Source organism: Anomalospiza imberbis, chromosome 2, assembly GCF_031753505.1.
Source record: "Anomalospiza imberbis isolate Cuckoo-Finch-1a 21T00152 chromosome 2, ASM3175350v1, whole genome shotgun sequence".
NCBI classification, from domain to species: Eukaryota; Metazoa; Chordata; class Aves; order Passeriformes; family Viduidae; genus Anomalospiza; species Anomalospiza imberbis.
The window spans coordinates 95,542,526-95,559,219 of record NC_089682.1 but is presented as its reverse complement, the minus strand read 5'-3'; positions in this window follow the sequence as shown (position 1 = coordinate 95,559,219).

The window sequence follows — 16,694 nt, the reverse complement described above, 5'->3', positions numbered from 1 at the left end:
CATAGCACTGTGTGCTTCTCGTGTCAAGTGATGGTTCAGCTCTGCATTTCTCTAGTGACAAAGGTAGCCTAAGAGGTTCCCAGACTTCTGGGACTGTCCTGGCATTTCTACCATGATTCACAACTTCAGCTGAATTAAATGTATGTCCAAGAATGATATAATATGGACTAAGAGTGATGAGAATTATAAATAAAGGGCAACTTCCTTGGAAGTCCTCCCAATAATACTTCATTGAACACAATTCGAGGAACTAGAAACGACTGTGTTAGACCAGGAGCAAGCATATATGAGTGAGGGCTAGCTTTGCAATTAGTAAAATAAAATAGCATGGAACTGTTCACTCAGAAAAACTAGCTATTATGCTAGCTTTTCTAAGGCATTCTAGAAGGGGGTCAGTCTCTTTGTGAAAACAGAAGAAATTTAAATGAGAGACAAACTAGACGGCTAACTTTTGGACACTTAGAAGCACAAATAATGAATGACTAATGCATGAACTTTGCAATATTCAGTATTTAACATATGTCATGTTTCCTTTAAAATATTGGCTGCTGTTGTTTCCCCTCCCTTTCATGTGTACCTCAAGTTTCAGGAACATATGACTTCAGTTGAAGACTCTTTGCTTGTAGAATTCCTTTTAAACACAGTGGGAACTCAGATTGTGGAATCTGTCAGATCCAATCCTCTCTTCTGTGGAAATGCAAAAAGACATGACTGAATAAGAATACTATGCTATCAGTCTAACAAGACTGCTGTTTTTTTCCTAACATTAAGCTTATTTAAAATGGCTATGATGCTTATAATAACAACATTTTGTTTGAAAAAAAACCCAAGAAACAAACAAACAAAGAAACCTTACTCACCCTATTTTTGGCTAAAGCAAAATAATTAATTCTTTACAAGCTGATATGTAAATCTATAGATTGTTTAGTTGCCCTCACCTCCAAATACCTAAATGAAAAAGCAAGAAAAAAACCTAGGTATTTAACACTAGAAAATATGTTGTTAAATGAAGTTTCTTCCATTAGAAGTTGGAAAATTATAGTCATTAAAAAGCCACCTACTGATACAAATTCTGTTAAGAAAATTGGAATTTCAGTCTTTAGGGCACCTTTAAAAACATATATTGACAGTTTAAAATATAATGAACTTGTAATACATTATAAAGTATATTTAGCCAAAGTTTGTAAACAATAGAATAAGTTTTGAAGAACAAGTATATAAACAAAATCCTATTTTTTTTTTGTTGCCTTTAGTTCTCTTTTAAAATACGGAGGTAATACTTGAGTTGCAGTAATAATGTTTCAGAGTACAAATTTTCCTCATAAACATACTTCCATAAACATACTTCCATTTTCCATAAACATACTTCAGTGAAATTGTTGGAAAGAGTCCATAGACTTATGTAAAATAAATCATTGCAATTTCTCTCATGAAATTATGGGGATGGATAGTCAGTTTAGACATAGTTCTGATCAATCAATTGTTTTCTGCAAAACTGTTTCATCAACTTTTAGTGAGAACCTATATGTATGGGTTAACTCTTGTGTGTTCTCCTTCACTGCAATGATAGGTGTGTAGTATTACTGGGTGAAGGCTGTGTTTTCCTCTGAAAAATATATAAGCACATGTTCATGAGTTTACCAAGCATTCCTTACTCTTGTTAAGTACTATCCTGACAAACATTACAGACATGAATATTCTCACTCTTTTCAAATTACAGTATTTCATCATGCAGCTGGCCATGCTAAGGATTCTTAATGATCCAATAAAAAAATTTGCCTTATTTAATGGAAATCTTTCCTGTTGTGATTCACAAAAGAAATGGAATATCAAAATTCTGATCTTGCTGAGATAGATTGTAAAGCATTAAAGTTGCTCAGAAGAGTGCATACTACAGAAATATGTCTCAATCACCCTGTTGTCTGCTCATTATTGTTCTGCCTGAGCCAGCTAAGAGGAGAGGAATAAAAGTAAGAACAGCCCATAGCTCTTTGTCACTTCTTAGCCATGCTGTATACTGCACCTTCAACCTAACACTAAAAAATTCTCTTAAGCACTTGATTGACCTCATAGTGCTGCCTCATTGCTAACTTAATAACTATGCCCGCTTGATAACATTTTTGATGGAAATCTTCCATCAGGAAACTAATTTTCAATGGCATCTGAATAATCGGCAGGAGGCTATTAATTTAGAGGAATTTTTTCAACACAAAGTCAAAATATGATGCTTTAATCAAACCAAAATGCTACATTTTGACAGTTCTATTTTTATTTATTTCATAATGATGATGTATGTATACATTATATTTCATATTATGTTCCTAAAATACAATATTGGTTATACTACTATAATATCAGAACTTCATTTCAGATATAAAAATCTATGAATTAAAATTATAATATTTAAAAGAAATGCCTAAATAACTCAAGCTAAAGCAAAAGTGTTGAGTTTCACTTTAGCAAAGTATATTTCTCATCTGAATGAGAAGAAAATTTGAAGGAAAATGGTCTTCTGATATTAAAATTTGGTATAGTATGGATGTGTATAGTTTTTGAATCCTGCTATTCTTGATTATACCAGAATTCTCAAATGCTCAAATTTAATCAAACACATTCTACCCTAGTCAAGAAACTTCTAACATAAATTCTACTGCTGTTACATATTCTGGTGCTGTCACCCAGCCGAAGAGAGGACTATGTTACAGAGAGGCTTGCACTATGTAGGAATGGGGAATGCTGAAAAATCTGAAGAAAGGCAAAGAGAAATATTGATAAAAGGAACAGGAATATCCTTCACTACCTGCAAAGCATCATTTTCTCTATGCCTAGGATAGCCAACATTACTCTTTAACATTATCCCAGCTCTGAATTTACCCAGGAGGAAGAATGTCATTTACTGAATCATCACTAATGTAGTTTAGAGCTGATTCTAATTCAAATGTGGTTTTCAGCTTTGAAATGAACTGATAAAACACTCCAAAGTGACTTAGAAAGAAAAGCAGAGATTTGTTCTGTCCCTGGATTTCCTGCTTTATATATTTCTTCCTTAGAGTCCTTTAATAATTAATAAAGAAAGATTTCTGCTCTATGAATTTCTATTATTATTTTGTTCATTTGTTTTGTTACCTCTAAAGAGTTGAGGTTTGGTTTTTTTGGAGTGTAGGATGTTTTAAAAATGTGTTTGCAGTCATAATTAAGAAAATGGTTAAACCTGCTGTCAATTAACTTAATTGATTTAAAAAGTTGATGAGCGCCTGGAATGGAAGTATTTTGCCTACAGCTAAGCTGAATACAACAGTAATTTATTTTAATAATGAATGGTGAATGAAGAATTGAGCAAAAATACTGTGTGGGAAACCCTCAGAGGGTTAAAATAAGCATGTACAACAGTTAGTGCTAATTTTTCTGATAGTGGACTGAGATTTATTAAACCTGTTAATATTAGTGCTGTAGAAGGAGTTTTAAAATAATTGGGCAAATTTTAGATTAAAAGAGATTATCTTCCTTATAACTGAGTCAAATTTAGTGGTGATATGAAGAGTGTCAGTTTATACAATAAATGTCAGTTGATCAACAAAACACTATTTAATACAGGAAAAATAATCTGATTGGCATATATATGACATTCTGTGAGTGTACAAATTCTGAAGGGAATATAATTCACTCTACTTGAGGCTGTGGGGCTGTACTAAGGGCAATTTTTCCAGTTCCCACAGCTTATACAACTGATTTGTAATATTATGTGTTTTGAATATCTGGGGGCTCATGTTTCATTCAGTTGTGACCAGTAAGAGTTGTTTTTAACTGGAGGTGAGCTAGAAGGAGCAGGTTTCTGTGGATTACTCTAAATTTATAATGAATGTTAATTTAATGTAGTTTGAACCTTTTTTACAAACCACACAATCGAGCAGCCATTTTTTATCTAGTAAACATTATAGGGTCTTTTTTAAAAAAATGTATCATTATAAATGAAAAAACCTTTTGGGGAAGGGAGCCTTCTGTGTTTGGTCATAAGTTCAAGATGATAATAAAGTCTAAGAACCAGTTCATGAAGGAAGAATTTTAAATCAAATGAGGAAGAGAATATTAGTCCCAAATATGTTGTGACTGAATTTTGCCTCTAGTTTAAAGGGCTTTAAAGCTTATTGAAATACTGTGTTCCATAAGAGACAGAGCTGTGGATCAAGAATTCAAGCTGATTGCTTATCTAAAAATGTGAAAAGGAAAGGAAACTTTTTTGGGTAAGTGCTTTGAAATTTCCATTTAGTATTTATATAAATGCTATAGACAGTTAATAACAGAAAATTTTGTTATGTATTAGGAGAGACAAGCAAAGAGTGAGCTCAACTAAAAAGTATACAGTAATACCCTAGAAATTTACCCTAGTAATAACCATGGCCACTTTATTTCCTTTCAGAAGAAAGGAAATCTTTATCTCCTTTCATTAGAAAGGAGAAAGTACCTATGTTTTTCTATGTGTGATTTATTTACAGAATTCTGCTTTAGTAAATTTGGTCTGATACATTATAACTACAGATTAATAAATTCAGATGAATATGCTTCACCCTTGGGAAGCCAAATATTGGTCACTCAGCAGTTCTGAAACATACTATATTCAGGTTATGATGCTTACTGTTCCTAATATACTAGGAAGTCTTCAATACATTTTATTCTCAGTGAGACTTTATGATTATTAGGTATTTCACCTACCATTTATTATTTTAAATATTCATTCAGATATTTCCATTCATAGTTATTTATCTCAGGTATCCAAAGCTGCTGTATGTTCAAGAGTAAAAGCAAGGCAAGTAATTTTAAAGAATTATGATACTACTAAGGCAACATTTCTTTCTTGAATATAAGAGAAAGATGTTTTGAATCTTTCAACACCACCAAACAGGCCCATTGTGAAAAGCAGTTTAACCAAACCATATCTTAGTATAATGATGCAAAATGCACTAAGAGAAGGGAGCGTTACCAGGCCAAATGGATTGGTTTAAATATTTTCGACACATGCCACAAGTTCACATAATCAGCCTGAGGCAGTAGGAAACTTAAAAGCTAGTTTGATAGTGTTTCTTACAAATATTCTTTGAATTTTATTACTTGTCTCCCACATGAGGCGTAATAGTTTCAATGTTCTAATTAGTACTTGTGTATATTGCTATTACTTTGTCTCTTTAATCAGGTTATTAAGTCTGTTATGGAGATTCCTTATAGAATCACACTTTATAATAGTGTTTCTAATTTGAATATGTCCTTTTTTATGTTGTCTGAATCTGAAACATCATAAACTCTTTTTATGGGTCCTTTGATAGTAGCCACTTTCCTGTTTTATGCTTGATTAGAACATACAGTACTAAGTAATAAAGAAACTTCCTGAAGCTTTGGAGTTTTAGTACCAGAAAACATTTTAACTTCCTCAGGCTTTTTCTGTCTCTTTGACATTAGGTCAAATAAAGATATGCTATTGTCCATATTAAAGTATTGAACAGGAAATCTGTAAGAGAGAAAGCACTTTTGTTAGATTATAATAGATTTTATATTATTTCAGAGATTGATTTTCAGTCTTGTTTTAAATAAGAAAGATAATAAGAAGTTATCTAAAATCAAAAAAGGATTCTGATAATTTTCTCAAATAGTAAATATAGATACATATAGTTATAAACGTCAATTTAATATATAAAGTTATGCTTAAATGCCAGTGAGAAGAAATAACAGAAATCTGTCTCACTCACTCTGTCCTTTTATCACTCACCCTTTCTGAGGAGCTAAACACAGCATCATATTCAGGGGGAAATCTGTTCAGTTTTAAGGAAATTAATTAAAACAACTCTCCTAATCTTGATATTGAATTTGATAAACAGGAAATTAAGTAGGACTTTTATTAAAAAAAAAACAAAAACAAACAAACAACAAAACAGAAATTAATACTTTGGGTAAAGCATAAAATCAGTTGTCTAGATTGAAAATTGTAACAGATATACACAGTCATAAGGATTAAAAATTACCTAAAAGGCTTCATATGAGTGAACAACTGCAAAATAATGTAAACTAGTTTACATAAAAAAGACATCAATTTCAATAAAGCTTAAGCAAACAATAGTCCCATTTGGTGTCCTCACTGGAAACCTCTGAAGTCATGGCGGTTTCCAGCTTCAGTGGGGTTTTTAACAGAACCCAGGAGTCATTGGACTTTGAAGACTACTCACAGCTCCTTTTTAAGCTCCCTTTGTCTCAAGAATATAAGGAAGCTGGTGAAATTCAAGGACCAGCATATGTGATGAAGGATTTATCAGTAGAGATTCAAATATTCAAAATATTTATTTTCTGAAAATATGACCAACATGGGGGACAGATGCAAGAATTTATACATGCAGACAATCAGCTCCAATTTAGAAAATGAAGTATTACCTCAATTCAAAACTAAAATCTGTTTAAAGCAAAATGGGAAATAATTGCCTCCATCAGATCTTATGCATTCTGCCGTTTTCTTCTCAAGTGAAGTTTGCATTCACTTATGAGTAGTTTGTAAACAGGAACAAAAATCCTTTTTCCAGCACACACATGAACTGTAGTTATTGGTAAAGTTTATGTGCAAGATCTGAATAACCAGGAGTTATTTAATGTTAAAATTTATACATGTTGAAAGCCCACACCTTAAATTTTCTAGTGGAACTTCATAAATGCAGGTTCACTCTCTGGTAAAATTTCTTGCTTACTTTATTTTTGACACTGTTTTCTGGTTTGGTTTGGGTTTTTTGCCTCTTTAGTGCTATCAGTACCATTACAATGAAAAATCAGTTGTCAGCAATTGCTTTCTCACAGAGTTCAAACTTGGCATAAAACTCACAACTTCACATAATCGTCTCATAAAACAATTTTTTTGCCCTTACATGATGAAAAAAAAATATGAAAAGACAATCTATCTTTAAGATTTGTTGAGAAATGTTGGCATTTTCAAGGAATCTTTGGGGATTTTCTCAGCTTTTTCCAAAATACAAAAACTTAGAAAACAAAAAGACCATAAAACAGAGGAGGAACTGTTCTAAGGTTTCTTCTCTCTTTCTGTCCAATCTTTGAATGGTTTCTGAGAAAAACACCTATATATTGAAAAAAGACAGTCTTGTTCCAGAGCTTTCTTCTGACTTTCTCTGTTTATTAGAAATATGGAGCTTCAACTGAAGCATCTCAGATCAGCAGTTTTGTTGGAGTGAATAAATAAAACCTATTTTGTGCTACATCTTCCTATGCTGAATATAATACAATTTTCTTTGAGATTTTTTGTTGGTTTTGTGTGTGTAGAAGCTTAAGGAGCGCAAACAAGGATTTAAGTGTGAGAAAATATTTTGAGATATTACCTACAAGTACTAAAGAATTAAATTTAATTTTTTAGGTGTTTTCTAAGATGTTTTTCTAAGGAAAATATATATTAACTTATTGCCTGGGAAGTGAAACTTATTCACACTTTTTGTTTTTTGTGTTGTATTATATAGTAATTAAATTATAAACTTGCAAGTTTCAAGAAATAATAGATTTTAAATAATTTGATTATTTATATTAATTTTTGCCTGCCAATACAGTCATTGCCATTTAATTTCTATTCTTACATTAGTCTCCCAAAACAAAACCAAAACTCTACCAATTGATGTCAATTTTCTGTTCAGTAGAGAGAAGAAGTGAATAAAGAGAATGGTTTATCTTCTCTGCTAAACAGTGGTCAGTTCAGGAATTCACTGAAAGCATGTACATGTAAATTATTGCTACTTGTGCTTTATTTTTCTAAAGATTTTAAGTAATTTCCTAGCTTATGAGTCCTGAGAGTGTCCTTAGGAAAAGTAGCAATCTTTAGAAAAATCAATATTTCTTATCTGGAGTTTTTTTGGAAGCTTAAGCACTCAAAGCTAATACTTGACATTCTTATCTAGAGTATACTTGTCTGTTTATCCCAAAAAAGTGTGTCTCTCTCGTGTTTTAATTGTAAAGTTTCTAAATGTATTCACACATGGAATAGTAATGTATTCACATATGGAATAGTTTTATTTGCAGGCTCAACAGTATTTATTTACTGCTCAACAGTAATTGAGCAAAATCTTGTAACTGTTACATGTTTTTTAGCTGTAGTTCTAGGAAAAGGCCTCATGAAGTAATTTTGAAAAATAAGTGTTAAGGAAGCACGACAGACCTCTGGAATTAAGAATTTTTTTTCTTGCTTTGCACAATTTCCATTGAATGGAAGTATACTTGCCAGTTTCACATATATTTAGAATCTTTCACAGTTATTGCTGTGTTTGTGTACAAGAAAGAAAAGCCTGATAAACTGTGAAGCCACTAACATGTATTATAATTCAACAGCAGAAGCAGAAAGATTAACATGTGCATAAATAATCTGAAGTAAGAACACACTATATATAATGAGAAAGTAAAATATTTTTCAGTTTTTCCATAGGAAAAAAAGGGGAGAATTTGGCAATGTGCTTGCTTTAATGTGTAGCAGCTAAAAGGAAGGCTTCTACTAAATGACAATTTTGTTGCAAAATTTTGACAATAAGAAAAAAAAACCCACACCAAACCAGAAAAACCTAGTCCAAGCCAAGCATTTAAATAATCATGGAAATAGGGTACTGTCTTATGCTATCTAAGTATTTAAGATCTATATGCTTTCACACTGCAATTTATGATTAGCTCAATAGGAAGTCACTTTAGCAACAGGACTGTGGTAAAGAGAAATAATCAGATTCAAATATTATTAAAAAAAAAAGAAAAAAAAACTGTTTCAAGTGTATTATGTCTTCAATAAGTGCTGGCTTAAAGTGAATGTAAAAATACAAATCTATCTGAGTAACTATTTAGATTCAAACTTTAGAGAATAAATTCAAGCCATAACATAGCTCCAAAGTATAAACACCTAAATTTAGATCAGAATATATGAGATCAGTGTCTAAGTTCTCATGATAGAAAGTAAAGAACCAGGTTTAAATTCACAAATGTAAAAACAGGCTTTCAATCACAACTGAGATATTCAGGACATTAAGTATATTCACATACTATTCAGATTATTATATTTAAGTTTTTCTTTAGGTATTTTCTTTGTTTATATAAGGCAGATAATATTAAAACTTCAAGGCATATATATGATAAAATTGATAGGATGAATAAGGTGAAATGAAGTACCCCTTCAGTCTACCTGCAACAAATAACATCAGCTGGAAATTGAGAAATTACAGGGAGAAAAGTATGCTAAAGGAAACTAGAGGTTCTTAATGAAGTACAGCTATCACTAGAACTATTTGAATAGTATATAAGATGATTTACTCACTCAGATATTCTATGCCTCCATAGTACTTTGGAACACTAGAATAGAGAATAAAATTCTGAATACCAAAATGAGCATATCAAGACTTAACATTTAAAATAATAGAAAAAATCTCATGGAAGAATGTGGATATTCTCAGTTCAGTCAGAGAGGAAAAGAGGTTTTCTAACCAGGCGAGAGCCTGGGAAAGAGTTGGTAAAGAATGTATATAATTCTCTAATCTCTCTTGTTGTTCACATTGTTTATAGATATATTCTGCCACTGTGTGTCATTCACTGCACACCAATGGTGTGAGATGTTTTTACTCTAAGACCAAAGAAATTAGTCTGCACATGTTCTCTATAAATAGAGTGGTACATTTGAAATAAACCAGTTCATTCTCTTGCCTTTGACTTGGAGTAATTTCTGTTCCCGTCCTGCTCAACAGTGGCAGAAGAACACTTATGTTCCTGTTGTTTCATCATTGACTGTTAATAATTTTCAATAGCATAAGCTGATGAATTCCAAAGTTATCCAAATATGTTGGCTCAATGCACTATATTGTCTGATGAAAGATGATTTTTAGCACAGTACTCTAAGAGTAAATTTATTTCCTTTGAGGATATCAGAAAAAATTCTATTTTGTTAAAAGAATATATGTGTTCATAGCAACATGTATGTGACTTCCAGGGAATGTTATTCACCCATGGCAGTTCATAGGACAATTCTCTAATACCAGTCGGTAACAAAAAAAAAAGCAGTTCCTGTTTTGGCTAATCAGGTTTTGTAACCAGCAGATCATTTTACTGTAATATCTCTATGAATAAAGGACTACTGCGCTGGAGTTATCTGTGGATTTATAGTTATTTTATTCCATTGAATATTTTTCTTGTTGGGGTTTTTGGTTGCTTGGTTGGTTGCTGGTTCTTTTATGGTTTTTGGGTTGCTTTTTTATATGTCAGCAATCTTTTGTTTCAGTCTCCACTAAAGTGGTGGAGATTAAGGTATGCAGTTAAGAAAGATAAAACTGTAGATAGTGTTCCAGTAGCTAGAGTTCAAAAGAGATGGAAATCAAAGTGTAAGAAAGCCGAGGCAATAAAAGATGTAGGCAATGACCAGACACAGAAAAAGCACATCTAAGAAAAGTGAAGGTTGGAAAAAATTGGGGCAGCTATTCCAAAAGCAATGTATCCTCCAAAAATAATGGAGGTCTTGGAAGCTATAATCAAGGTGATATACAGATTGTGCTTACATTTACCTTAGGCCCTATTTCACTGTGGATTCCATTGGCATGTCAGAAGCAGGAAAGAGACTCCAAATATTGGTCTGATCAAACCAATATGTTTATGTTAGATGAAATGTACCTTTAGTTTCACAAAATGTAATGGTTATTTTATCATGTTCTATCAAATTCCACACTTTTTTTTTTCTTCAGGAAATAGATGGACTTGTCTGCGGTACCTGAGGTGAATTACCAACAATCTAGATTTAACAGTAATTTTGTATGAAAAATAATTAGCAGCCTAGAAAAGCAGTTAACTTATGGAGATGACTTATGTACTAAAAATTTTAGCAATGATAAAACATCTTATTTTAAACATAAAACTTTGGGATGGTGCACGGGAATTTGTAGGACTTCACTCTTGTGAAGCTTCACTGGAACTGTTCTTCCATCCTTAGGTTAGAGATATATCTTAGATTTCATTTTAAATCTAGATTTGTCTCCATGAAAAACTTACTCCACGTACTTTGAGTGTAAGAGAAGTTGCTGTCTTACCAAACCAAATTGCAAGAGAGAGATTTCTTCCCCTATGTCCCATTTGATGGGAAAATACTTGAGAAAACTTCTTCAAAATACCTCTTGGTATTTTATTTGCATATTTCATTATATTTTTTTCAGCAAATATATATTAAAATCTAATGTTTGACAGTGTTAGTATTAGTATTGAATTCAAAATACAAATAATATAAAGCATTCAGTGCTTCTCACATAACATTAATTCTAAATTCTATATCAATTTAGCTATTATGGTTCCCATGTCAATTTATTTTCATATTCTGGATTAATCAGGACTGGGGGATAGATCTGTTACCCTTTCTAGGTTATATGGATCTGATTTTAGTCAAATAAGAAAAAGCCACACAACTACTAAGGAGCTGATGTTCAACTGCTGAAGAGGAGTGAAAGCACAGAATAAGAGAAGAAGGGCAGCGGGACAGCAATTCTTTCTTGGAACTTGATGTAATCTGGGCTGAATTCAGCCTCCACTCCTATTTTGACTGCAGAAACATCATTCAGCCTTGAATGTCCAGTTGACTCTGACTGCTTAGGAATGGAGTGTGGCAGGAGATGGCAATCATTCTGAATAAACCTGTTATTACTGGCAACTGGACTACAGCTCCTGTGTACTCTTTATTCCCTCTGGCAACATAGATACCTGGGAGTAACTCAGTGAATATGGGATTGAATACTAGAGGTCCTAATGCAGTGTAGATATATGTCCCAGAAACACAGCCTTCCACAAGTATTTAGGAGATATGCTTGCACTAGTTCTTGAAATTGTGGCTCTAACATCTCCTGAAGTGCAAGTACAGACTTCACCATTATAAGGCAACTTTCATAGGACTCATTTAGCATTGCAATTTATGAAATTAAATTGTATTTAATTAATGTTTAGGCTCTCTGATGGGGGAATGCCTCTCTGACTAGGGAATAATTCACTCAGAGACCCAAGATAAAGCTGATCAGTGCATGGGCAAGACCTTGAGAGATTCTAGAAGCAGTAGCTATTTTACAAGGATTCCTCTTACAGAGAAGCTATGATTTGGCCATGAGGATTTATTTATTTAGCTTTTGTTTGTGTATTCACCTTATTGAACATGTAAAACATTGGATTAAGCCATAACGGGGCTAAATTATTAGAACATGAGCTAGCCACAGAGGTTAATGAAAACATAATTAGTACTGGTTGTGCTACATGCAGCTGAAAAGAGGGTCATAAATCCTATTAATCCTTCTTAGTTCAGGAATTATTGACCTGAAATACCATAATGGGTATGGTCTGTAGTGCCAGTGAAGTGCAAGTTGACAATGTATTACTGATCTTCATCCGTTTCATGTTGAAAATCAGGACAGGAAAACTGAAGTAGTTTGCATCATTGTGGTGCATCACTATGATGCAGTGATGAAGCGAAGGAAGTGGTGAACGATGAATGTTTAGTAATCAGCCTGTAGTGCCTTGCATGTGATTCATAAACTGAGCTGCAGATAAATATGCATATCATTCATGACAGGCATCCACTTTAAAGATATCTTATGCAGTTCTGTAGTATAATATAAAATCAGTAATACCTTTATAATAACTTATCTCTCACAGCCAAAAAAGAAAAAAATAAAACAACAAACACAAACCCCAGTAGCCCATGTCATTAAATGTGAGCCTGCTAGGTATCTCTAAAGACATTCCCCATGCCTAATTATGGGATCAGAAATGGAAAAAAGTAATGCTTAGCTAAAAAGTTTACAAATAGAAAAAAAAATTGCAAATAAAAATAAACCCAAAAACCAATTCATACCAATATAATGCTAACTACACATTAATTAAATTTAAATATATTAGTGTGAATTAATACTTAAATATATTAGTACTTGTAGGCTTCCTGCATGCCTGATTCACAGTTTAAGAACATTAGGCTAATTTAGGCACTACAGTATTTATTAGAAGTAATTATAAAAAAAATTAGGTGCAACTGAAAGCAATATTTTTGAGTCCACTCCTTTGCAGGTGTCCTAGGCAGCAGTGATTCTCTTTAGTTTGCTCCTGGAGAAAAGAAAAATCTCCAATATGAAGCAATGACCCCCTTTGGAACTTCATGCATTTTTTAGAGGATTTCAGGTTTGCTTGGGTTGACTGTTTTAGTTATTTTACACAATTTATGAAACTTTGTCCAATTCCTAAAGATAGACAGTTGTCACCCCAAAAACATCAGGTAGGTTTTTAAGATATCAGAAAATCACTATGTCATTAATGGATTTGCAGGAGTTACATTAAGAAATGCATTAAATAATGCATTCAACTAACACACTGAAACACCAGTGTATTGTTTTTGTGCCTTTAAGGATATTTGGTTGTTGTGCTCAGCCCTAGGGGAAAATAAATAGTTAGTGAATAAAATCGCCCCTATGAAATTTAATAAAATGTTAAACATATCCCCAGATAGTAATGAAGTGTTAAGCTAAATGTTAATGTCCTGCTGTATTGCACTGCTCAGCAGGACAAGAGCAGTACTCTGGTATGAAAAACTGCAGCATAATAGAGCATCATACGCATCAGAAACTTTTCCTTTTCCCAGACCCCTATCCTTGGCTTTGCTTTGAATAATGAATAATAAGTCAAATCATTCTCTTTCACATGCAGATGTTATGAACTTGATACAATGAGCAAAACAAACATATCAGCTCTTTTTCATGCATGCATCCTCACTGCAGATGAGAGTTCTCAGGAGTGTACATTTCAGTAAGCCAAAGAGAAGTTTAAAATCAAACTTGTAATTTAAAATGAAAATTACAACCTTTCTTTTGTTATGAAGGATGAGTTTTATGTTCTTGTAATTGTGAAAAACAGACCAGATATTTCCAGAAATCATTCTGCACACCGAGTCTTGGTTGAGTGGAGAAGAATAAGAATTTTACACAGAATTTCAAAGGAGTGGGTATTGACTCTACCGGGAAAAATTGACGATCTTAAAAATATTAACCAGTGCTTACGTTCTTGACTCTATAACTGGTCTTTTATGGAAAAATGGTCCTCTATCCTGTTTGAAAGCTGGACCCTTGTTCAGCCAAAAGTTGCAATATGCTACTGGTCACTTGAAAAGAAAAGAAAAAACTTTATGTCTTTTTAAGCCACTAAAAAATAAATAAATTAATCAAACAGAAACATAGAAGTGTTTTGGTGAGACAGAAAATACAAGTTATTCAAAAATATCTTGAGAGAAATCATGGCCTATTACCTTGCAGCTTTGCATGAGTTCCATTCATCCTAGCAGAGTTCCAAGGGAGCAGAGGACTTGCACATGTGAATGCAGCTGCAGGATTGAGTCTTTCTTTTGGGGAGTTTGTCTTCATTCCTACTGTAGTTCAGCACAGTCCTACCATGGCTGAAGAAAATTATATTGGTTAGACATAGAAAAAGGAAATATATAAACCTGGCAGAATCTGATGTAAGACTTTTCAAACCTAAAACCATCAACTTAATTAAACTAGTTCTCAGTGTAAAATCAGTGTAAACTTAAAAACACTTAAGTGTAAGAAAACCAGGTATCTTATGTTTTATTAATAGAATGACATCTTTATAATTCATCTTTTCCTTCTATTTTGCATTTTAATTCTGATGGTAAACTTGTGAAAATTATCTTCTAAAAGGGAATTTAATATTCCAATATCTCTGTCATCTTAAGCAGTCTTTTCTCTAACAAATGATAAGAGTATTAACTCTTTATACCTGTATATAATAAACTTATGATTTTCTTATTGCTTAGATAACACACTTTAAAAAAGAAAAAAATTGTACAGAATTAATTCCTTCAGAACCGAGCTTTATGCCTGAGTGAGCTTCTAAAATTTTGAAGACAGCTTTAATGGTCTTGTTAAATGACCTCTACCCAAAATAAATTATAGATGAGTTCATAATATTTCACTTTGTCAGAGAACAGTTTCAATATATAGTAAAATATAATTAACTCTCTTGACAAAAAATTGTGCTAAGATCCACTTTACAATACAGATGGCTTAAGACTTCTGAAAAAAAATTTCTTCACAGAATGGGAGGTAGGGTCATTCTAAATTTTGACCAGGTTTGAGGGTTTGAATGCATGTAAGTTTCTTTTTCCCCCTGGATTTTCTCCTTGAAGTCCATTTCTTTCCTGTACTGGGACCCCAGATCTGGATGCAGGGTTCCAGGTGGGGTCTCACCAGAGCAGAGCAGAGGGGTAAAATCCCCTCCCTGGCCCTGCTGCCCACGCTGCTTTGGATGCAGCACATTTGGCTTTCTGGGCTGGGAGTGCCCATAGCTGGGTCATGTCCGGCCTCTCATCCACCAGCATCCCCAAGTCCTTCTCAGCAGGGCTGGTCTCCATCTGTTCTTCTCCCAGCCTGGGCTGATACCAGGGGTTACTTTGACCCATTGTGCAGCATCTTGCACTTGGCCTTGTTTAACTTCATGAAAAGCCCATGTCTTGAGCTTGTCCAGGTCCTTCTGTATGGTATCCCATTCTTTCGGTGTGTCAGATTCACCATTCAGCTTCACATCATTGACAAACCTGCTGAGGGTACATGTGATCTCACTGTCACTATCACTGATTAAGGCGTTGAACATTGCTGCTCCCCATACAGACACCTGAGGGACACTAATGTCCTTTGGGACAACAGGCCCTTGACCACTACTCTCTGATGCAACCATGGGAAGCTCAACCAAGTGTTCTGAGTCACCACAGATGAGTCAGTTCTTATAGACATAAAACAGAAGAGGCAACTATGAACAGAGACAAACAATGCAGTATACATAAAGTGTCATATACAACCCTCAGGCAGTTAGATATGGTATTCTACTATTTCCCTATACTCATTACAGGAACAGTTTTCTGTGCTGGGAGAAAGATGAGGAAATAGCTGCTGATTAGTATTGAGTTTTGTCTTGGAGTTATTTCCAGTCTTGAGATTGGTTTGTGTTTGGGGTTTTTCGCCCTTTCTTATTTTAAATCATATTAATTATAAACTAAAGATTAATTCTTAAAGAGATATTGTAAACAATCTGTGGAGTGTTTATATACATGCATATACACAGACACATGTGAGTTGTATATATAGGCATGTGAAACAAGTATATATCTATGTAAGAGATGCATGTAATAACAGGCTACAATGGACTGGTTCACAGAATCACAGAACATCTGGAGCTGGTGATGCCTCAGATTTTAGCTTTCCTGTTTTTCAGATTCTGTACTGCTTTAGTGTGTAATTCTGACTTTCTTATTAGGGGATAGTAAGCTCTCTTCACAGAGCAGGTAGACAAAACAGTTCCTTCTCTAGCTGGGGACCAAGGACAAATCCAAATTTCAGGCCCAAAAGCATAAATAATATTGGACTCAAGAGTGAAAAAAAAGAAGGATGGGACTTCATGAGCTAAAGGTATAATTGGACAATTAACTCTAATATGCTAATGTACCAGAACTTATAAAAGTGAGAGACCCCATGACTGGTTGTCCATTTTGCGACCATTTTGAGTTAATCTTGGGTGTAGCTCTGTCTGGGCCCTTGTACTGCCCAAGGTGTATCCATCAAGACCTTCTAATAAATACCTATTTCATTCTTTAACTTCATCTAGCCTCTGTTCTAGGT